The following is a 22153-nucleotide window of genomic DNA, read 5'->3' as shown; positions in this document are numbered from 1 at the left end:
CTCTTTCGTCAACAGAGATCTGCGAATATCCAGAACGGAGATCAATGGAGGAGAAGTAGTTGGCACCGTGCAGGCAGTCGAGGGCGTCATCGATCCTTGGAAGAGGGTACACGTCTTTCTTGGTTATCTTATTTAGGTGTCGATAATCAACGCAAAACCTCCAACGGTTGTCTTTCTTTTTGACGAGTACTACCGGAGACGCCCAGGGGCTGCTCGACGGCTCAATAATGTTGCTGGCCAACATTTTCTCCACTTCGTTCCTGAATGACCCGGCGTTCGAAAAGAGGAACTCTGTAAGGCCGTCTGTGAATAGGGCGGGCATCTCCAGTATCGATGCGATTTGTAACGACGGACGTTTGGCCCAGGGATACGGGACCGAAATCAAAAATGTCGCTGTATGACCGCAAAAGGCTGGCAAGGGCGCTGGCATATTCGGGACGCAGGTCAGAGGCAACTATGGCTGAGATGCTGTCCTTCGGACTATGTGAGGGGACAGGTTGTGCAGGTACCTTGGTGTGATGGTCGGACAGCACTGCAGAAATAGTGAAGCTGGACAAAGGTGACAGCTCGGCAAAGAAACTGCCCTACAGGAGAACTTGCGAAGACATGCTGAAGTTGAGTACGGGAATGTAGGTGAGGTTGTTCACGACGTGTACAATATTATAAGGTAGGACGATGTTGCGCTGTAGAGTGACGTCAGTGATGAGGTTGACAATGTAGTCGCCGTCAGGAAGGAAGGGAAAAGGTGACATGGGCACGTATACTGCCGCCTCGGGAGGTAGGCGAGTAAATGTACTGGAGCGGAGGCGAGGCTGGGATTGGTCAGCACTAGGGTCATGAACACAACAGGGCAGGGCTAGGCGCAGAAGTCCGGAGGCACAGTCAATGAGAGCGGAATGGGCTGTTAAAAAGCCTAGGCCTAAAATCACGTCTTGAGGACAATTAGTAAGAACGGCGAAGAGCACAGAGACGTGATGGCCGGCGCTGCTGTTTTCGCGCAGTGCACATTCCGATGGTGGTAGCAGTGTTTGCATCAGCAACACGAACTGTAGAGGTATTAGCGGGCGTAAGAACTTTTTTGAGGCGCTGGCGGAACGACTAACTAAGGACTGAAATGTGGGCTCCCGTGTAAATAAGGGCAGAAACGGAGACTCCGTCCACAAGAATGTCAATGAGGTTACGTCTGGGTGTGGGGTTCGGTTCCGAGTTAGCAGTACGGGTCGGTAATGCAGCGTCATTCCCGGGCGCTGCACTCACTAGTTTCCCGAGTAGGTGCCGGAGTATGATGGGGAGAAGCTGCGAGGAGGGACCGGTGAGCGGGATCGACGAGCCAGTAGGGATGGAGATCGGCTGGTGCGTCGGGCGGTGGGGACGGTTTCGTGGCGAGGCTGATGCGTTTGAGGAAGGTAATATTCAGGTCCCTCATAGGCGAGGCGGGGCTCCTCTGGTTGGGCATGGAAGCGTAGAGGTCCATTGTAGTATCGACGGTCGGCGTTGTAATGAGAGTAAGGGGCGAAAAAGGTACGGCTACGGCAATAACGAGATGTATGGCCGGCGCGACAGCAAATGAAGCAAATTGGCCTGTCGTCTGAGGTGCGCCACTCTGCAGGATTGCGGCTATGGTAGCGACGTGGGGAAGCCGGGCTCGCGGTAGCAGCAGCCACTACAGGAACAGGGTGTGTTGGTGACGGTGGCGGCACGGGGCTGGAGGAGATGCCGACGTTAGCGAGTTCTTGACGAACAACGGCCTGTATCATGGCCATAGTGTCGGGCGGCGGAGACGCGAGTAGTGCAGGAGCCAAGGCCTCGAGCTCTCTCCGGATGATCCCAGTGATTTTCGCTGGATGAGAAGGCTGTTCCAAAGGCGGCAGGTCAGCGCAGGATGATGTAGCCGCCGTGTTTGGAAGGCGGTCAAAGCGATGTACGATATGGCTTTGTTTTGCCTGCTCGAAATTTCGACAGACTTGAAGTACCGAGCCGACGGTAGCGCAATTCGTACAGAAGAGGATGTTGAACGCATCATCTGCTATACCCTTGAGGATATGGCCTATCTTGTCACTTTCTGGCATGGAGCTGTTCACCTTGCGGCACAACGAAATGACGTCTTGAATATAGGCTAGGTAGGACTCCGTGGGGGATTGGGTGCGAGTGGAAAGTTCTGTTTTTGTTGCGCGAGCCCGCCCAATCGGTTTTCCGAACAAGTGCTGTAGTTTTTTTTACAGATTTCCCAGGTCACTAGCTCTTGCTTGTGATTTTGGAACCACGTCCGAGCTTTTCCGGCCAAATAGAAGATTACGTTCGCCAGCATAATGGTCGCGTCCCAGTGGTTGTTTCTGCTGCAGCGCTCGTACCCATCTAGCCAGTCGTCGACGTCCGGCTTGTCTTCACCATTAAAGATGGAAGGGTGGCGGATCTTCGTGAGTACCACTGGCTGCGATGGTAGAGGCTGCCTCGGAGGTCATAGTGGTCGTTGCTGACGTCGTTGTGAGCCTAGATAGGTGGCAGCCACTGCGCAAATCGAGCTTTTTTGTGCTATTGTGCTCTTATATTCTGTTCTGAGCGCACGGGGATCTTGAGTCACCTCCACCAAGATGATACGTGGCAAGGTAAGACCAAGAGATTAGTCCAAGATGACTACGGACACAGCACACAGAAACACAGCAGTGTTAACTGGGCACCAACCGACACTGCTCGCACGTCGTCTTCACGAAAACTCACGAGCTTCTTCTTTCGTCCTTATGCAGATACCAGTGCATACACCGCCTAATGTAGCAATATTGTCGATAAAGTAATCACAAATGGTTTTTGACAGATACGACGGACGACCTTTTCCTAACTGTTCCCGTAGCGTTTGATGTGCTTCTCTAAACTCTAAAGGGATCAAACTTGGCACTGGCCTCAAGCGCTCCATATAATTGCCATTTATCGGTGAACCGAAAATCTCCTCAGTACCCGTAAACGTTAGGTTGCGCTCAGCTAGAAGCTGAACTACAACGACTACGCGCTTCGAAACCTCTCTCCTGTAAGGGATCTCAGTGCCAATCAGCTTAACCAGCTCCTTGTCAATTGTGCTGCTCGAGTTAAAGCGGTCGAGTCATGCTGTCGCCCAGCTCGGGTGCTCGACCGTATTTTCATGTGCGCAAACCTTTTCTTCCGCTCTTTTCCAATCAGAAAAGCCGTGCGTGGGGAAAGCACTAGGGTTGCTTCAAATGCCCATGAAAAACATGAAACACATGAAACAGTAAAAGGAACCTTTGGACTCCGAGTGCATTAATCAGTGTCGTTCGTACGACTTCCTATTTGCAGCCTTTCGCAAGCAAAGATGAGGGGACATATAGCTTTTCTGAGTTTCCTAATGCCATTTGGAAAACGGAGCATTTTCTGCCAGATTTTGAAAATACAATGGCTTTCTCAAGGCAAACCCTCCGAAAGCTGTCAGTAATAACGTCCGGCCACTTAACAGGTCACTACAGAGAATCTCGCAATGTACCTCTTGCCACTGGGGTGTCTCTACCATATTGCCGCAACTAGAACCCGTCTCATTCGTCCTCTCGAGGCACACTTTGTGGGTGGGAACATAATTATTTGAAGCCTAAGAGTAAACAAGTGAGTTGGTTCTTGGAGTGTTGTTTCCTGGTGCTTATCGATAGAATGAGGCTCAGTGGGAAGGTCTGTCACCTGTTGATCAGCAGTAGTAGAAATCGGGCGTGGCGGACCCGACACTAGGAGCTCCGTGGCAGGGGCCCTGCCGAGTAGGATAGACGTTGCTGACTCAGGAACAGGAGAGGGCTCGGTTAGCGTCGGTTGCTCAGAAATATAGATGACCGAGGTTGGCACCGTTTTCACGGGATCTAGACAACCAAGATGCGTCAAACCTTGCTTCTTGACAGGAAACCGTGGGGATGAAGTTGGCAAGTCCTCTACAGAATCACAATTGGTACTATTGGGAATTTGACACGGACTTTGGGTAGAACGATCATACTGCTCCGCGGAAGCTGCTTTCAGTATGTACTTTGTCATCTTTGATAGCTTCTTTTCACTCTTTTCTTGTTATAACTTCGCCGTTCGTTTAAACGCACCACTCTGATACTTCCGACTGATCATTTTTGCATGAATGTATGTATGCTAACTGTTCACCGGGAACTTCGTCAGTCTGATGCGACCGCATGTATTTAACGGTGACCGCTGCGATGACTGGCGCACGCTGCCTGGATGATCCGTGGCTGGCCGAGAGTGGTTCGTCCTACGGGACCTCCTCAGCGGGCGGGCTGATGCAAACTTAACCGGTGGCTCCGGGCTGAATCGTAACCCGCGATCAACTTCTTTTTATAGACGCGCGTCGCACCTGTCTGTTAATAGCGCTAAAGCAGGCGTTCACATACGCATAGCTTTCCTTGTACAAATTCCCTCCTCCGTACAAACTCACTCCTTCTCCGTTCCGGTCTCGCCTTTCTATTGGCTAGGAGCAATCGTCTGTTCTTGGAAGGTCTCGACCATGGAGGAAGAAAAGAACTTAGGAGAGGTCCTGACGTCATTTTTTTGAAGCCGGCGCGGCCGTGCCGTGACCGGAAGCTGCAACTTCTCTCCTCCTCCTTTACCCACCGCATTTTCTTTCTCCGCGACGCTCACGTACCTAGGGCCCTTAGCAACGTTGTTGCTAGTGGCCCGAATTTTTATAGCAGCAGCGTCGCTGTCGCTTATGGCCCGACTTGGCTAGCCCTAAATGTTGACGTCACTTCCGCCACACTTTCTCCAATGCATTGCGAATGGCAAGGGACTCTCCTAAGTTGTTTCCTTCGGTGGTGAAGGGTGGCAGTTCTCTGTCCTACGGGACTGGGACGTTAGGTCAACGCCGCTTGCGGCGGGGGCTAGCCAGCCAGCAATTATGATCTGTTTTAGGCCGTCATTGCACCCGCCACTGCTTCGGTGGTGGACGACGGCTGTTGTTGCGGCGCGCCTCTTTGTTTCCCTCTTATTTTTCCTTTCTTCTTTGTTTTCCCTTTTGTCTGCAAGAGGCAGCGGAGGTGGCTCAGCTACAGAGCCAGTAACATGCCCGTGCCTTTTCTTTTCCTTCTTCCTACAGCCACAACAACCTTCCTCCATGGTCTCGACGTTTTTCTCGCCCCGTCGACGCCAAGCGCTAAAAAGAGCGGGAGAGGGTGACTACAGCCCTGGCGAAGTTACGCTCCTTCGGTCGCCACTGAGTCATCTTTTTTACTTTCTGACCGTTCGGTAGCTGTGGCCTACAATCCAGCAGCCCCCCCACTCGCTCACTTCTTAGACCCTCCCTGTAACTCGGAAGAAGAAGAGGAAGTGGCTATAGCCTTAGCAATCGCCCAAACAGATGCGGCTTACATACTTAGCGACTCCAAAACAGCCATACTTAACTTTGCCCGTGGACGCGTCCATCCTCCCGCGTGGCAAATATTGAGAATGTGCACCCTGAATTCTGACAGGCGTATTGAGCTTATATGGGTGCCGGCTCACTCTGGCAATCCCGGAAATGAGGCCGCCGATAACATAGCCCGAGGACTTATTATGCCGGGATTTCTCGAGGGAGCGGGCACATACATTTTCTGAGCTCACACAGCAAGCACGCCTTGCCCCACCCCCAGCTGTCTCACTCCCAACAAAACATCTGGAGGCGTCTTCAAACCCGAACGCTTCTCACCCCTCAACGCCTATCCTACTACCGACCCGTTTCCCCTGATTGCACTCTCTGTGGAGAGTTGCACGCCACCTTGGACCACATTCTTTTCGGCTGCCCTGCCGATCCTCCCCCGCAGGGACAGCCCGCCATCGGATCATGGGAGGAATGGGAGGCCCTCCTTACGTCGCAGGACCTGGACATACAACTTCGCTGTGTGGACCGGGGTGCCAGTGCCATGGCCCTACGTGACCTGGACACATGCGCGTAATGTGAGGGCCGTGCGGTGGCCCTGGGCCCTTGAAGGGTCCAAACTCGCTCGTTCAATAAAGTTTTTTCCTCCTCCTCCTCCTACTTTCTGGAAAGTTCGGCGTCCAGTCTTACCTACCTTTTCCGTCGAGCACGCGCGATGATGCGCAGCCACTAGGCAGGATTGGTGCATGGAGACGCCTTTGTCTTCAGCTCTTGAACTTCCCCCCTTCACTCTTCTACAACCCTATCCCGAGAAGTGAACAGATCCCCAGGCGGTCGAAATTACTCCGTAGCCCTCCACTACGGCTCCTCTTTCTCTCTTTCCACTTTCATTCCCACCTTCCTCCCTTCCCTTGCGGCGCGGTTCAGGTGTCCACAGAGCAAGTGTGACAGTTAGTGCGCCTTTCCCTTCCTGTGAACCAAATTCCACGCCCCACGGCACGTGGACAAAAGCACGTGTGACGTCTTCCTTTCCTGCCTAGACACTGTCATCAGACTCGTCATCATCTGCTATCGGACTCATCCTTCCCCGCCAAAATATACTCACGCAACGCGCCTGCGTGTGATCAGGTGGCCAAATTTCTACTCCTGCGGCCAGCCCACGCACTCCTCTCTTGCAGCGCACACCGCCAGGCAATATATTCAACGCAGCGGAGACGATTTATTTCCGGGAACCGTTCGTGGCACGCACCGCGTCATGGCCACTGGCTGGGTGTTGTTCGAAATGAGCACAACTCGCTCGGGCACCAGGCGCAGCGCTACTCCTGTGTGCGTGATTTTTTGGTGGAATGTTTACCATACCGAGTCTCCGCTGCGTATATAAGCCTCGACGCACGAAAAAAGGCAAATTTGCCGGCATCACTAGATTTCTTCCCTGAGCATCCACAGCCAACATTGTAGCTTCAGTGTCATTCAAGAATCTAAACTTCTAGTGATATGGTGTCGGCCGATGTAACTGTAACGGTAGGGAATGGAGTAGAGCTGCTCGAATTTGCGTTGACACTGCCTGTCACTTCATTAGCCACTGAGAGGATGAGTGGCAGGATACATCGAAAGAATGCTTTGGGTCAACGGCTAAACCAAGTGCGACATTTGTTCGAAATGCTTTGTGTTCGTGTGTGTGTATGCGTGCGTGCGTGCGTGTGTGTGTGCGGGGTTTAACGTCCCAAAGCAACTCAGGCTATGAGAGACGCCGTAGTGGAAGACTCCGAAAATTTCGACCACCTGGGGTTCTTTAACTTACACTGACATCGCACAGCACACGGGCGCCTTGCTTTTCGCCGCCATCGAAAAGCTGCCGCCGAGGCCGAGATTCGATCACGCGTCCTTGGGAACAGTAGTCGAGCGCCGTAACCACTGCGCCACCCCGGAGGGGTCGTGTGTTTGTGTGTGTGTGTGTGTGTGTGTGTGTGTGTGTGTGTGTGTGTGTGTGTGTGTGTGTGTGTGTGTGTGTGTGTGTGTGTGTGTGTGTGTGTGTGTGTGTGTGTGTGTGTGTGTGTGTGTGTGTGTGTGTGTGTGTGTGTGTGTGAACAACTTTCATATTCTCCAGAATTGAGGCCCCCTACTCCGCGCACCTGGCTGGGTGGGACCTCAGCGATTAGAGGCAGGCAAAGATGTCTTGACACCTCGCGGCCTCTTCCGCCAGGCGGATGGCTTGCTTTTTGTAGACTTGAAACGTCGCTCTGCAAAAGGGTTTCCCAGTCTTCTCTACTATTAATCTATGTCTTAGCCCCTGGGGAGCTAGCGCATTCTCAAACTACGTGGTTGAGGGCCCTATCTGTCCTTTCTGGACGTAATAGGCCCAGACCAGGTGGATGTAGTTCCCTGCCTGCAGACGCCGATGTGCGGTCGCCTCTTTGTTGCCCAGACTCTTATCCTGTGGTAGCCCGAGTTTTCTGCTTTATCTATAATTTTCGACCATTTCTGTATAATTTAATCGAAGTTCGTCCTTATTCTGACATTCGAGCAGCTCCACGGTTACACGGAAGGGGAGAGGCCGAGATAACTCGTGTGCCGCCTCATCATTACAGGAACAGACGCGTGCGCTGTGGCCTATATTAGGCTGACTTTTCTATTCAGCTGTTTTCCGGTCAAAACTTTCGCCGCTACCGGTGAAGTGCTGCCCTTTCCGTAACTGTAGATGGCTGTTTTGCTACCATTCCTACGCATGCGAGCGCTATTGCAACTTCGGCGTTTTCGGGGTGGCGGCTTCTGATAGTGAACTGCCAGGTGATTTCATAACCAGTCGTGATGTCATGGCGTCCCCAGGTGATGACGTCACAGTCTCGCGGTATTCCGAGGAATCTCGCGGAAACCTCTCGCGAACATACAGACGCGGGGGCGAGTCATGAGCCATTAAAGGCTTTCGCCTCAAAATGTCCCTACAAATTGCACTAAGTATGCCCCCTCCATTCAGTTTAGGGGCTGGAACAAAATACGTATGTGATCTGTGTATTAGCTGATTTCAAGGCAGCATGACAACTTTTTTTTCATGTCATACAATTTACAATAACAGCTGTGTGCACTGAAGGAAAGAAATGCTGCTTATGACTCCATGTTACTTCTTTTATTTGTTCAGATGCAGGCCAGAAGCACGTTTTCAACTTTTTTTGTCCTTTTTTTTGTGTTTTCTGTCTTGACTTCGAAACAGTGCGTTAAACTTATCGGTTTCTGTGCTGGTCTCCTCAGACTTCTTGCGATTGCTGTCTGTATGTATGTACACAATAAATTTTTTTGTGGGCATACTGTCGCCACTCTTGAATGTTGGTTGGTTCACAGGAAGGGAAAGGCGCAGTATCTGTCACACTTGCTCTGTGGACACCTGAACCGCGCCGTAGGGGAAGGGAGGAAGGTGGGAGTGAAAGTGAAAGAGAGAAAGAGGAGCCGTGGTGGAGGGCTACGGAGTAATTTCGACCACCTGGGGATCTTTAACATGCGCTGACATCGCACATCACACGAACGCCACTTCGTTTCGCCTCCATCGAAACGCAGCCGCCGAGGTCGGGTTCGAACCCGGGACTCCGGCACAGTAGTCGGGCGTCTTACCACTGCGCCTTCCCGGCGGGGCTGTGAATGTCTAATAAAGCTTTTTCTGAAGGCATATTGTTTCATTACATCTTGTTTAAAATTGATGCTACGTTAAGTAAATATGGCGCTGATGTCTAAAGGGAAAGCTTTTCTAGCTTGATATGAAGGCAGAATAAAGAAAATTAGATTGGCATTGATTATTAGAGGTTATAATAGAGATCAATAGAGGTTTTAATGACTTCAGAAAACAGACACTAGAAACGAAGCGCACTCTCTTCAAGAAAATGACAATAATAGAGACTGTATTCATGGCGATTTTCTGAAGTCAAATCTGGCGAGCGCGTTGACAAAACGAGCATAGCACTTCAGAAACCAGGCTTAGGCATTTCAACTGCTGAACACCTGCTGAGCTGTCTAGAAGAAAGAACCCCAGGTGTTCGAAACTTCCGGAACCCTCCACTACGGCGTCTCTCATAGCCTGAGTCGCTTTGGGACGTTCAACCTAACAAACCAAACCAAACTTTGTTAATTTTTTGCTACCTCTTTTTGATACCTTCGAAGAGAGAGCACGTACGTTAAGTGCCAATCAATGTTATCATGATGAAGGCAAACGCATCGTTTTGAGTAAGATCGCAGACGGAAAAAGTGATAGTGCGCTACAAGGTAGAAAAAAAACCTTATCGCAGAGACCTACATTTCAGTACGGGGCAATCTAGGCTCTGCTTTGCGAGTGCAAAGCTACCTACACTGTCTGCACTGAACTCTGCGAAAGGTTCGGATTCTTAAAACTGCTGACAGAAGTTGGGATCAATGCCTCTCTGACACATCAGGCTGCTGAAATAGTTCAGTTTTGGAACTTTCTGCACAACACTGCTTGTAGGACATTAGTCACCTGGGAATAAGGAAGTTGAGGCGCGAAAGAAAGCTAACTGATGTGTTTCTGAACCTTTCTATTGCTTTGCGAATGTACTTAAGCATACTCGTGGCAAACTGTCAAACCGAACGGTCGTTTTCCAAGTTGTCGCTGATAAAAAACCGCCTTCGTTTGAACCTCCTTGACAACAAGGTGAACTCACTGGCTCTCATATCCATTGAAAGTGACCTCCTCCGCGATCTATCTTTCGAACAGACTATACCTGATTTCGTCAAAGCGAAGGAGTGAAAGATGCCATTTTTAAAGAGGAGTGCGCTATACATGAATAATTATTCCAATAAGCGTCCTTGTGTCGCCTCCCAGCCTCCACGTTGCCGATGAAACACTGAGCAGTGTAATTCAAGATATGCAAACCTTCATTGTTCGTCTCTTGTTCTTCTTGTGATATTTAGCGTGCTTATAACGCACTGTATTTTTGTTGTTTTTGATAGTGCCATATTTATTTGCTGCCGTTCTTGCTTGTCTTATCTTTAACAAAAATATTTTCAAGTAACGTTATGTAATTAGAGTTGGTAATTTTCATCTTTATTCGAATGCATTTTAAGGTGTTTGTATTGCCTTAAGTACTGTAAATATCTATTGCATATTTATAGGGTAATGCTGAACACCTGCTGAGCTGTCTAGAAGAAAGAACCCCAGGTGTTCGAAACTTCCGGAACCCTCCACTACGGCGTCTCTCATAGCCGGAGCCGCTTTGGGACGTTCAACCTAACAAATCAAACCAAACTTTGTTAATTTTTTGCTACCGCTTTTTGATACCTTCGAAGAGAGAGCACGTACGTTTGGATACAATCGTGCATCTCCTCACGGGATTAAATTTATTGATGCAAACAAAGCCTAGCTTCAGAAGGATCGAAATCTGAGCTGTATTGTCTTGTCTACATTCTTGTTCGTCTTGAGTGCGCTAAACATTTCCTTAAAGCCTAGCTGTTTCTGAAAACAGAATGCAGATTAATGGGAAAGTGAACATTTGTGTTGGTGTTTACAACAACATGCGTTTCAAGCAAGCTTTGTTGTTTTCCTAATATAATAACTACAGAGGTTTTTCTTTAGTTTTACCAAATGAAAAGCAAGTCAGGCTGTGCTAGCTTCTTGGTGGTGGTGGTACAAACTTTATTCATTGAAGGCCACAAAATTAAAAAAAGTAAAATTATGTTGCCGCCGTTCCGTGGGTGGCCTTCCGGCTGCTGGTCGTGGCCTCCAGGTCACGCCTGGCGGCGACTTCAGCTGCCCAGGTCGTAATCCGCTGTTGAATATGCGGCTCCGAGCTGGCCAAAGCAGCCTCAGACAGCTGCGGGCTGTTTATTTGCCAGGAGACGGGGGGAAAGCGCGCCGGACAAGAGTAAAGAATGTGAGCATAGTCTGCTCGGGGAGAGCTGCAAAGCGTGCATTGGGGCGAGAAGGCACCGGGGTGAATAAGGGCAAGGCGTGCAGGGGAGAGGAAAGTGTGGGCCTGCAAATGGCGCCACGTATTCTGTTCGATTTTAGATAGGGACTTGTGAGGGGGAGGGAGGGATAATCGGGAGTTGCGGTAGTGGAGGGTGATGTCATGGAAGGTGAGGAGGGAGTCACGCGTGTCCATCCCGGGGTGGAGGGGGCCAGCTCGGTCGGTCATTTCGCGAGCGATAGAATTTGCCGCCTCATTTCCAGGGTGCCCCGCGTGAGCCGGAACCCAAAATAGTTGGATAGATCGGGAAGGGGGGGAGGAGTGCTTAAGGATATTGAGCGCAGAGAAAGAGATTGTACCCTTTGCAAAGTTGCGGACTGCGGTCTTAGAGTCGCTAAATATGAAAAGGGCTGGTGTGCTGGCAATGGCGAGGGCGATGGCTGCTTCCTCTGCGGCAGTGGAAGTGAGAGCATGGATAGTGGCGACGAAGAGGGGGGCTCGTGTATTAGAGACAGTGGACAGGGCATAGGCGGGATGCGAGAGGTAGGGTGCCGCATCAACATACACGGCGTCAGACCGTGTACCGTACTGGCACCAGAGGGTGGAGGCGCGGGCAGATCGGCGAGCGGCATGATGCTCAGGGTGCATGTTCTTGGGAAGGGGCTTGACAGTGAGCATGGAGAAGAGGGAGCTGGGCAAGGGATGGGTGACAGAGATAGGGGAGACAGGGGTCAAGCGAACGGAAGTAAGAAGGGCTCTACCAGGGGTGGTGCGAGATAAACGATCGAGTTGTGCCACGCGATGGGCATCCACAAGTTCTGAAAGAGTATTGTGGACGCCCATCGCCAGTAGACGAGAAGTGGGGGTGGAAGTGGGAAGCCCGAGAGCCGACTTATAGGTTTGGCGGATGAGACAGTTGACCTTGTCTTCCTCGGTACGAGACAGAAAGAGGTAGGGGAGGGAGTAGACAAGGTGGCTTAGCACAAAGGCCTGAACAAGACGACGGAGGTCGTGCTCGCGCATGCCGTAGTGTCGGTTAGTGACCCGTCGGATCAGCCGTACCGTCTGCTGGACGGTGGTAGTAAGGCGGGAAAGGACAGTAGTGTGTTTGCCATTGGATTGGAGAAAGAGACCGAGAATACGGATGCGAGAGACAGAAGGGATGAGATGTCCGTCGATAGTGACGTTAAGGTTAGGAGATGAGGTTGGAGCTATGCCTCGAGCCAGGAGGAGCAGGAGCTCCGACTTGGACGGGGAACAAGCTAGCCCGACCGTGCGAGCATAATCGGCGACAGTTTTAGCGCCCGCCTGGAGAGCGGCTTCCATCTCACCGAGATTGCCGGTAGTCACCCAGAGGGTGATATCATCAGCGTAGAAAGCATGGGAGAGGTTAGGAATGCTAGCTAGAGCACGTGCCATCGGAAAAAGGGTGATGTTGAAGAGAAGGGGAGAGTGAACAGAACCCTGGGGGGTACCTCAATTTTCAAGAGGGAAATTAGGAGAGGAGAGGGTGCCGAATGAGATCTCAGCCGTGCGATGGGCAAGAAAAGCCTTGATGTAACTATGGATTCGGGAGCCCACGTTAAGGGTAGAAAGGGCGTCTAGGATGGCGGTATGGAAGACATTATCAAATGCTTTTGTCAAGTCCAGTGCCATGATCGCGCGAGTGCGCTTGGCGTGAAGAGGGTGAAGGACCTCTTCGGAGAGCTGGAGCATGACATCCTGTGAAGAGAAGGATGGGCGAAAGCCGAACATCGAATCGGGGAAGAGATGGTTGTCCTCGAGGAAGCTCTGTAAGCGGTCTAGAACGACGTGCTCAAAGAGCTTACCGAGACAAGAGGTGAGGGAAATAGGACGGAGATTTTGAATGTCTATGGGTTTGCCGGGCTTGGGGATGAAGGTCACCTTAGCGTGGGTCCACTCAGAAGGCAGGGCGCCTTCGTGCCAATGTTTGTTAAAGAGGTCCGTAATGGCCTCTAGGGATGATGTGTCCAGGTTACAGAGGGCCTTATTAGAAATTTGGTCTGCTCCTGGTGCGGAAGTGGTGCGGAGCTTATATAGCGCCGCACAAACCTCCCCCAAAGTGATATCTGCGTCAAGCGCAGAATTAATGGTGCCGATGTAAGAAGGGAGGGGGGACGGAGGGGAAGTGCAGAGATAGCGATCTCGGAGTGCAAGAAGGAAATCGGAATTGGATAGCGGTGAGGATTGCAGGAGGCGCGTCACATCCCTGCGTTGCGTGGCCTTGACATGCGACGGGTCAAGGAGGGCACGTAGGAGCGCCCACGTATCCCTCAGCCCGAGGTTACCGGCCACGCGGTCGCATGTCTGGCCCCACTGCTGCCTGGTGAGGTATGAGCAGTGCTCCTCAATTTCCATACCCAGGCGGGCAAGGCGGAGGCGTAGTGAGCGATTGTGTTTTTGTGAAAGCCAGCGGCGGTGCAGGGAATGATGCGCCTCCCATAGGTGAAGGAGGCGGCTGTCAGCCGTGAAGGAGTGAGGAGGGGTAGGGACGGTAGAGGTGGCGGATGAAACATCTTTGAGCAAGGTGGCAGTCCATTGAGAAAGGTCTGAGATGGAGGTGGGGGCATGTTGCCGTGAGTGGCAGAACCGATCCCAATCGACTACCTGGCTCAGACGCTGGCGGGAGGATAGGCTAGGAAGAGAGAAAGAGATGGACAGGATATAGTGGTCGCTGCCGAGAAAGACCCAGGTGTTCGTCCACGCTGCATCCACGACGTTTTTGCAGATGGAAAGGTCCGGATTAGTGTTGCGTTGGACGCTGGAGCCGATGCGGGTTGGGTCAGAAAAATCATTAAGGACGGATAACTGTTCGTTCTGGATGAATGTCCACAGCGCGAGACCTTTCCTATTGTTCCCGGGATAACCCCAGCTGACGTGATGTGCATTGAAATCCCCAAAAATGAGGAGCGCGTTGCGATGTGCGCGAGAAAGGGCTTTGTGTAGAAGGAGGAGGAGAGGAGCTGAAGGTGTGCGAGGAGGGCTGTAGACATTAAAAACAAAGAGACCGGCATCCTGTCGCCGCCGGGGGAGGAGTTCTAGGAAAAGGTGCGTGCACTCTGGAACGTCGAGAGGATGCTCAATCGCCGTGTAGTTGCGGTGAACAAGAGTGGCAATGTTCGGGGGGGATGAGGAAGAGGGATGGAAAGCAGTGAAGTCGCGCAGCTTAACTGGGGAGAAAGTTTCTTGGAGGGCGATTAAAGCGGGGAGCTCGGAGGGAGGGATGTTCTGGAGGTGGAGCTGCAGCTCGTTCCGCTTTCCGCGGAAACCACGCAGTTCCACTGCCAGAAATTAAGGCGTGATGGGTGTCTGGCCATCACGAGGCCTGGGTGCCCCTGCTGGTGCAGGGGGATTGGGAGATGAGGAGGAGGGGAGGAGGGATGACACCATTAGGGTCGTCTGGGCAAGTTCGGCTTCGTGGGCACTCTGGCGGGCCTCAATTCTGGCTACGCGTTCGTTAATTTGTTCCATCCATTTCTGCGTGTCGGTACGCAGCGTAGAAATTGCGGCCATGAGGCGTTGCTCATAGGCATCAAGAAACGAGGCTGTATGGTGGATGACGGCCTCCACCTCCGGGATGGATGTGAGCTGGTTGGTGGATCGCCTCTTTTGTGGAGGGGTGCGGGAAGGGGAGGTGGCGCGGAAGGAAGCATTGGAGGAGATGGACATGGGGGCGGGTAGGGGCGGCTGGGGCTTTTGAGTGACAGGTGGTGGGGGCATTGTGGAGAAGGGCTGGGGAGTTGGGGGTGCCCCAACAATGCCTGCAGCTGTTGTTTTAGCAGGGTAATCTCCCTGTTTTGGGCAGCGACTTGAGCTTTGAGCTCTTCTTTTTCGGGGTCGGGGGTGGGAGGCTGCAAAGGCCGGCTCACCTGGGAAGAAGTCGATGAGGTGTCTTGACTCGGCAGTGGCGGAAAAGAGACGGAGCGGCGGCGGGGGCTGCGTTCTTGGCGGGTCCGGGAGTTGGACCGCTGGCTGGGTCTAGATGGGCGGGAGTCTTCGGTGGACGGTTTTGATTGCGGTGGGGTGGATGATGTTGACTTAAGGCTGGAGTTGGTTGGAGAGGGACCGGTCCGCGCGTAGCGAAGTCCACATGGGCGGGATCCCGTGACATGTGTGCCTTGGCACAAGATGCATTTAGGTGTGCAGTCGGGGGGCTCCCGAATCTCGTGCACGGCTCCGCAGCGAGTGCAGCTTCCGGATCTGGGCTGGGTGCATACGTCGGAGCGATGGCCGTAGCTCCAACAATTGGTGCAGGCTTCGGCCTTGCGGCGGAAAGGGTGGCAGATAAAAAGGCCGCAGTTGAATATCACGGTGCGGAGTAGTTCTTTTGTGCCGACGAAGGTGATCAGGATGGACCGCGTACGCCCCATCTGTCTTGCATCGGCAATGGCGTAGGTATTGCTGGGGTTCATAGCTTGAAGGTCTGCTATGATCTCCTCTTGGCTCTGTTGGTCCACGGCGTTGTAGATTACACCGCGGAGAGCGTTGCCAGGAGCGGCAACGTAAGCGCGCAGGGGGTACGAATTGGTTGCGAGACGCAGCTCAGAGGTTTGGACATATAACCGGGTGCGTTGGTCTGAGGTTGAACTAACAGTGAATGAGTTGTTGTATGGGTTGATACGTACGCGATCCTTGGCACGGGCGTTGGCATAGTCAACTTTGGCGATGGCACAAAGTGAGGTCAGGAGGGCCCCATTGGTAGTGGTGCGGAGGTCGAGGCCGCCGCCGGGGCGGAACGCGATCTTGTAGTCTTCTTGTGGAAGTCGAGGTAGAGGGACATGGTGACGTAATCTGGGAGTCTTCAGTGATGGCGGGGACGCTATTGCGGACTTGAGGGGGTCGCTTTGAGGAGTAGCGTCTCCTCTAGGGTAGGCCGAACGCTGGGCCTTAACAATTCGGGTCCAGCGGGGGTCGTCGTCAAATTCTTCTGGAGTGATGGGCGTACCGTCGACTTGGTTCTCCATGTCGACGTCTTTGAGGCTACAGCAGCTGCGGCGATGGCTCAGCGGCCGCAGGGGTGGCGTGAGACGCAGCTCTGCGCTGCGGACAAAGCGGTGCCACGCCGAGCGTTAAGCTTAGCTCGGCTGCTTCGTGGCGGCTCAAAGATGAGGTCCTAGTCAACCGGCGGTCGGTCGGACGAAGGCAAATAAGGTGTCAGGTGAATCCTTACACCTTCACGGGCTTGCTCACAAAAATGGGTGAGTATCCGAGGCGAAATATGAAATCCACGCACTGAAAAATACGGATCCCATGCGAGGTACGTTCGCACGCGTTCCGAGCTAAGGCGGGGTCCCACAGTTTCAATTCGTGGTCTAGCGGCCACTAGGAAAGCGAAACACTCGTTTATGGGTTTATTTTCAGGTTTAAGGACTTTAACGTCCGAAACGAACTCCGGCTATGCGGGACGCCCTAGTGGAAGTGACGACGAGTGACGACCTAAACAATGAAGATTCTGTCTACTCCCCTTTATTCCTATCCATGGCCATGAGCCTTCCCATTCAATAAAGGACATTCAGTCAATCAATGGATGGAATCCCGGCCTCGGCGGCTGCTTTTCGATGGAGGCGAAAAGCAAGGCGTCCGTGTGCTGTGCGATGTCAGGGCACGTTAAAGAACCCCAGGTGGTCGAAATTTCCGGAGTCCTCCACTACGGCGTCTCTCATAGCCTGAGTCGCTTTGGGACGTTAAACGCCACACCCGGGCACGACCGAGTTAGTTGGCAGGAGCTTAGCAATCTCGACTCGGCAGCCCAGGATGCCCTTCTCGACATCATTAATTCTTACTGGGAGACCGGAACGGTACCGGATAACCTCAAGCTTTCTCTTATTCTTCCTATCCCTAAACCTGGCAAAAACCCTCGACTTCCTAGTAATTTGCGTCCAATTGCACTGACTTCACATCTCTGTAAACTCATCGAGCGCCTGCTGCACACCCGGATTAGTCACTACATTGAATATGTCAGTCCTGGATTTCATCCAGCTCAAGCCGGCTTCCGCCCTAACCTTGGAACGCATGACTGCCTTTGGCTTTTGCGAAGAGTTCTGAATAGAGCTCATCGTAAAACGCTACCTGACTATCTCCTGGCTGTCGATATACACAAAGCTTTTGACAATGTTCGCCATGAGGTTATCCTGGAGGAACTCGCCAAACGCTTTCCTAGTAAGCGTGCCCAAATCTGGATCCGCAATTTTTTCCCATTCAGCTACATGGCAAAGCTCCGGGATGGGTGCCCAAAACCTATTACTTGGATAGGGGTGTACCTCAGGGCTCCATTCTCGGACCCATATTGTTCAACTTGGCCATGACACGCGTCGCCGAGAATCTGGAAATCAGCACAAGCGCAAGATTCGCTATATATGCCGATGATATTACCGTCTGGACTGAGGCAGCGGATTACGTAGACAAATATTCTATGGAGACTGAACTTCAGGCGGCCCTTCTTTGTCTTGAAGATACACTAACCAAAATTGGCCTCGAACTCGCACCACATAAAACAGAATCGATTAGTATCGACGGAAAACATAAAACCAACCCCAGTATGCAGATCCATCTTCACATCGGAGGCAACACCATCACCTCCTCAAATGGGCAAATCCGCATTCTTGGCCTGCCCATATCACGCTGTAACAGCCCCCAGAAATGGGTTCGTCAGTTACAACGCCTTTGGCCAGCACTGCTACATACTATTCGTCGCCTGTCCAACCGGCACGGCGGTGCGCGGCAGCATGCCTGCCGTGCGATGGCCAGAGCAGCGGCGGTCGGAAAAATCCTCTATGGCACACCGGTCCTCCAACTGTCGAAGACTGACTTCGCTAAGGTCGAACGCCTTCATCGCGCTACACTACGCACTATTACCGGTCTACCTAAGCACACTCCTATAGCCGAACTTGAGCGCTTGGCCGCTCTTCCACCGCTCACTACCATCGTTACCGAGTCACAGACGCGTCATCGAATACGTCTAGAGAACACTGTCCAGGGGCGTCGCCTGCTGGCCTGGGATGAACAGCGTAACGACAAAACACCAGCCCTATATGCATCACTTCCCCCTTGGGAGATGCCAGTAGTCACACGCGTCCATCGCCGACCTATAAACCGCGATTTTGTCATTCCCCGGGAGCTCCTAGCTGCCCATCACCGACAAGAGCGAATCCTCGATACGACTGACTTATACACCGACGCATCCATTACAAGCGAATTCGCATCTATGGCCTGGGTATGCGATGACAACCCTTCCCTTTCAGGCGCTTATGCCTGCCATCTACCTCAGGGTACCCCTCTTCACGCTGAACTCCTCGCGATTTGGGGAGCCTTGTCAGGAGTGCCTTGCACCGGAACTGGGTCACTACGTATTCTTACTGATTCCTTTGAAGCTTGCAAGGAAATCGCTACTCCGGGTTCACAAGATGCAACAGCTACGGCTATACAGCGCCTCCTTAAACGCCACCAACTCGCGACCAGAACTGTCGCTATTCACTGGACCCCAGGTCACTCGGACGAATCAGGGGGCAATGCGGCGGCACACGCCGCGGCTGCCTTGGCAGGTGGGATGTCCACATTTACTTCCCCACCCCCCTTGCTTCATCCTTATTCGACCTTGGGCGGGCAACTCACCCCTTCTCTTGCCCTTATGCACTATACTCGGACCAGTCTTCGTAGCCTCAGTCAGCATCGCATGCAGGTGGCCACACCAGACCCACCTTTTACGAGAAGAACCCACCTCACCCGAAGTCAAGAAGTCTTTTTGAATAAGCTCATCGCCCATGCGGCTTACACGCCACGTATTATGGCCCGCTGGCGTCAGTATAAAGAGAAAATGATTACGTGCCCCCACTGTACGACTCTAACCTGCGGCGGCATATCTCATTTACTTTGGGAATGCCCTGCTTTTTCTACTGGACGCCTCGAGATCGAACCCTACCGCCTGAACTACCGTTCCCTTCTAGAAACTGATGCAAACACACAGATGATATTTGCCAAGTATGGCTCGCTTAGTGGCCTGGTTAGAGCAATGTGATTCGAATGACGACCTAAACAATGAAGATTATGTCTACTCCCCTTTATCCCCATCCATGGCCATGAGCCTTCCCATTCAATAAAGGACAAGGACAGCTGGCGATCCCAGCCAGCTGAACGATGGCCATGTGGTTGTGGAGCTCATGGTGCCGGGGCCCCGGGTGGGCCTGGTCATCGGAAAGGGCGGCGAGACCATCCGGGGGTTGCAGGAGCGAGCCAATGTGAAGATGGTGATGATCCAGGACGGCCCCCAACAATCCATGATGGACAAGCCCCTCCGCATCACCGGCGAGAAGAGCAAGTGTGAGTACGCCAAGCGCCTCGTCTTGGACCTCATCACTGAGAAAGAACTAGAGAATGTGCGAAGGGGCTTTGGTGGTGGCGGCCCGGGTGGACCTGGAGGTGGCGAATACGGTGGACCTCCGGGTGGTGGTGGTGGTGGTCCTGGAGGTGGTCCTGGTGGTGCCTCTCAGGGGGTGCTGGTGCCGAAGCAGGCTGTGGGCGTGGTGATCGGCAAGCAGGGGGACATGATAAAACGCATCCAGCAGGAGACGGGGGCGCGTGTCCAGTTCCAGCAGCCTCAGGACGACAATGCCCCCGACCGCGTGTGCCTGCTCACAGGTGGCCCCGACCAGGTGCACCACGCTGCCTCCTTCATCGGGGAGCTAATCCAGAGTGTGCTGGCACGAGACCAGCAGAACATGGGTCGTGGCAGAGGCAGAGGTCGCGGTGGCTTTGATGGAGGATTTGGACCCCCCGGAGGACCTGGCATGGGACGTGGTGGCCGGGGCGGGGCCCCGGGGGAGATGACGTACACGAAGTCCAGTACACGGTACCTGCCAACAAATGTGGACTTGTCATTGGCAAAGGTGGAGAGGCCATCCGCCAGATCAACCAGCAGTCGTGCGCACATGTGGAGCTGTCGAGGGCACCCCCTCCCAACCCTGTGGAGAAGGTCTTCATCATTCGGGGCAATCCACAGCAGATTGAGCATGCACAGCAGCTCATCAATGAACGGATAGGGGGACCTCCACCTGGAGCAGCAAATGGCCAGGGTCCACCAAATTATCCGACGCAGTATCCACAACCGTATCAGCAGCCACCCCCTCCAAACCAACCTATGCGCCACAGGGCTGGGGCAATGCATCTTGTGAAGAATCAATCAACCCCACAAACCAACCAACCAACCAATCATTGTGGTTTGATGGAAAGGAAAGGCACTGTAATGCAGCGAAGAGTTGGCGTGCTGGGCCTGTCGCGACCCTCAAACATGGCGAGACTTAGCCACCATTGATATTTTCGAGAAAAGGAAAGACGCAGTACCTTTCGCACATTCGCCCCTCCAATAGCCCAAGTGCAGTCGGGGCGGGGGAATCTGACTTGTGGGACGGGAAACCTCAAAGTGGCCCAGCAACGTGTCCTGGTAGCGGAGACCCGGCGAACGTGATGTTGTTGTGAATACGCTTCAAGGCTGAGGGCCAAGCATTTCGGTTAAGGCGAATGCTCGCCCTCTGCTCAGGCCCAGAAGGGAGCTCGACTCGATCAGGATCATTTGAGAAAACCCAAGCTGCCCCGATTCCCCCTCAACTCCCATACCCCCTCCCTACATCCCATTTCGCTTTCACAAATTCCATCCCCTCCTTCTACATCACAGGGGAGATTACGGGGAATCTACCCGGGCCCGCTGTGCGCCTGTGGGCCGCTGTGCATCATTCGCCACGTTCTTTTTGAGTCTTCGGGTTCTTTCGCCTACGGGTGCAAAACACAGACAAAGATTGTCCTTCGGGATCAAGTCTTTTATGTTCGATTGGATTGAGCCTGTTATACCTAGTGGCACGGGCACATGCATATTATACTACTTTCGTTTTGGTTGCCTCCCCATTATTGATGATGATGATGTCTAGTATAACGTAGCAAAGAAGACAATAAAGACGCGCTCGGCGCGAGCACGAGCTGCAAAGGTCAAATCTGCAAGGTCGCCGAAGGCTGCTCTAGGAACCATAGTGAAGCTTTCGCTTCAAAATTTAAATTTTTGGTGGCAATAAAAGACCCAGTAACTGCCTCACATCTAGGTGGATACTTCAACGGCGTCTTGAGGGAAGGGAGGGAGGTGGGAGTGAAAGAAGAAAGGAAGAAAGAGGTACCATAGTGGAGGGCTCAAGAATAATTTCGACCACTTGGGGATCATTAATGTGCACTGGCGTCGCACAGCACACGGGCGGCTTTTGAATTTCGCCTGTATCACAACGAAGCCGCCGTGCGACTGGGTTTGAACCCGGCTGCTCGGCTGAGAAGCCGAGCGCACTAACCACTGAGCCAGTACTTACATTAGAGTACTCGAATGAACCCCACGAGGGCAGCAGTAAAATTCATTATGTAATCAAATTCTTTTAAACACTCCTAATATTATCATCTCGGGGCACTAATTAAAAGGTGTTTATATTTCCTAGTCGCTGCCGAAGTACCCAGCCAAACTGTAAACGACGATCGCTCAGCCTGGTTTTTTTTAATACGTTAGCATGAAAATAGTGCTGCGAACAAATACCCGTCTGTCTGCTTATGGGCATCGTTAATGAAAGAGAAGGCGGTGAGCGCTTCGCGCTGGCCCGCAAGTTGTGGTTCCCATCCGTTGTAGGTCCCAGGTGGATGCATGGATCCCGTTGATTGCACTTCGTTGTTTTTAATTTGGTAGAATTAAAAAGAAACAGCATATTACCAGTAGCGTAGCAGGCGACATGGGGGGGGGGGGGGGGGGTGGCTCAATAATGGAAAGGGGGGCCTGAATGAGTATTAGCCCAGCCAAGGGCCCCCATTTTTATTAATCCGGCTTTGATCACGGAACATGCGAATTGTTTAGGACACTGCGGCCTTT

At 52.6% G+C, this 22153-nt stretch overlaps 1 pseudogene; it reads left to right on the top strand.

The window, feature by feature from the left end:
- Positions 1-1339: 1339 nt before the first annotated feature.
- On the top strand, positions 1340-20565 carry LOC146209275 (far upstream element-binding protein 3-like; annotated as a pseudogene).
- Positions 20566-22153: the final 1588 nt, after the last annotated feature.

The sequence above is a fragment of the Amblyomma maculatum genome, chromosome 1 (genome assembly GCF_055883805.1).
Source record: "Amblyomma maculatum isolate TAMU_Amacu chromosome 1, ASM5588380v1, whole genome shotgun sequence".
NCBI classification, from domain to species: Eukaryota; Metazoa; Arthropoda; class Arachnida; order Ixodida; family Ixodidae; genus Amblyomma; species Amblyomma maculatum.
Note: the sequence above shows the minus strand (reverse complement) of the source record. Positions and strands in the feature narration are given on the sequence as shown.